The sequence below is a fragment of the Marmota marmota genome, unplaced genomic scaffold (genome assembly GCF_001458135.2).
Source record: "Marmota marmota marmota unplaced genomic scaffold, marMar, whole genome shotgun sequence".
In the NCBI taxonomy this organism is placed as follows: domain Eukaryota; kingdom Metazoa; phylum Chordata; class Mammalia; order Rodentia; family Sciuridae; genus Marmota; species Marmota marmota.
This window is the reverse complement of record NW_026000316.1, coordinates 328209-330536: the sequence shown is the minus strand read 5'-3', so window position 1 is coordinate 330536 and position 2328 is coordinate 328209.

Below are 2328 nucleotides of genomic sequence, written 5' to 3'. Positions count from 1 at the left end.
GAGGGGAGGGGAGGGGAGGGGGGATAGTAGAGGATAGGAAAGGCAGCAGAATACAACAGACACTAGTATGGCAATATGTAAATCAATGGATGTGTAACTGATGTGATTCTGCAATTTGTATACGGAGTAAAAATGGGAGTTCATAACCCACTTGAATCAAAGTGTGAAATATGATATATCAAGAACTATGTAATGTTTTGAACAACCAACAATTAAAAAATAAAAAAAAAAAAAACCAGTGCCTCCTGTATAGTAGGTGAGCACTCTACCACTGAGCCACAACCCCAGCCCTAAAACAGAGGGGTTTTAAAGAGGTAATTCAAAGGCTGCTTTCCAGAATGCCCTAAGGGAGTTGAAAGTTACTTGTTAATTTGGGTGACAGTCCTTTCTTAGATCCTCTGGGCCATCCCATAATTCTGAACTACTTTATTCCTGTGGTAGTTGTGTGCTCCAGGACAATTATAGATGGGGAAGAAAGGTAATACAGCCCCGCACCCCCGCCATATCCACAAGGTTAGTTATGGAGAGAGAGAGAGAGAGAGAGAGAGAGAGAGAGAGAGAGAGAGAGAAGAGAAAAAAAATGTCGGGTTTTAAAACAAGTCTCAGTGGCAGAGCAGCAAGGGATATATTCAAAGCATGGAGTGGACTTCTATTAAATTTCACCACTGTCAACTTCTACATTCCATTTCTAGGGAAAAATGGGTGATGATATCTTCAAGCTGTTTCCTGCTGAGAGAGGGAAAAGTTGGGGAAAGTGACCAAAAGTCCTAGCTCTCTATCAAGTGGGGAATGGACAGTTAAGGGTATTTAGCATCACAGCAGTCCAGAAGCCTACAGTGGCAGTTGGCGGGTAACTGGACAAGACATACAAAGTGTAGGGATCCTGCTAGGACAACGATAAAAGACAGTAAAGCATTACATATTTGTAAACAATTAGCACAAAAGCAATTTATATTTCATCCAGTCTCTGAAAACCATGAAGACAGTAACTCATTAAAGCTCAAGGTGGGATACCACATGCCATTGATTTGTAAGTGGAGGCCATTTAAAGCTTTCGAAACATTAGTAGAGTTGTTAGAAACATATACAACATTTAGTTTTTATAATGGCACAGTGAGCTACAGTAAAGATATCTAATGTCATCTGATTTCTGTAAAATAGCTTCTCATTAGCATCAGCTCTATGCTTTATAGAGGGATTCCTTTAACTGTGTAATTTAGGCTTTTCTTGGTAAAGTTAGTTAGAGCTCTTCTGTGCCACATTGTATGTTTTAGACCAATCTAAGGGATAAATATCAGCACTAGAAACTCATACCAGGATCAAGTTTATCTATGTAGGAGGTTAGGAAGATTTGTGGTTTATGAGATCAGGCTCAAGTTGACTCAGGACAAACACATGACTCTAGAGACTTTTGTGATATTTATGCATTCCCACATAAGAAACCTTCCTTTATAGCTTCCAGCTTTACTTACTTTTGGTAGGGCTGACACAAATATATATCTTAAGTTATATTAAAAAAATTCACTATCTTTCCTCTTAAATGTCCATATATGATTGTGCTTTAATTAAACTCTCCTTCCAGGTGTTTAAAACCAAATTGATCAAAACTGACCTTGTTCTTACCTATTCTTAGGGCCAGCTGAGATTTCTCAGCAATCACTCTTGGGTTTGTCTGAGGAGCCTCATGGCTGTTTTTGCCTTCATCTCCCAGTCATTCCATCTGCCAGGATGGGTCTGGGACTTGCTGACCATATGTGGGCTTCCCTTGGAAGCATAGGGGACATTGCCCTCTAATGACCTTGTTTTGCACAATGTGCACTGGTTGGCTTCCTATTCTCTAAGGTTATCTCGATCCCTCTGACTGGGAGTTTGGGTGACTCACCAAAATTACAGGGCCCTTAGGGGGTTCCATTGTTCCCTGGGTTCTAGCTGACTTTAGAGGGCAAGGGCCAAAATGTTGGCTGCTTTTTCCTTGGCGCTTTTACTTACTTGACTTTTTAAAAATATATTTTAACTGTAGATGGACCCAATACCTTTATTTTATTTATTTATTTTTATGTGGTGCTGAGGATTAAATCCAGTGTGTCACACACACTAGGCAAGTGCTCTACCACGGAGCTACAACCCCAGATTACTTACTTGACTTTCATCTCTTTGGTTTTAAACATAGAACAAGCCAGTTTTGCCAGTCTTAAAGTGGAAGTAATGGGTTATAACTCAATTGTCCATAATTTTGCAGTTAGTCTTTTCATTTAATTGTGGTCAATATTGATACTAGAAGTCAGCATTATATCCTATATGTCCTGTAGGTGATGACTTATTGTCTTA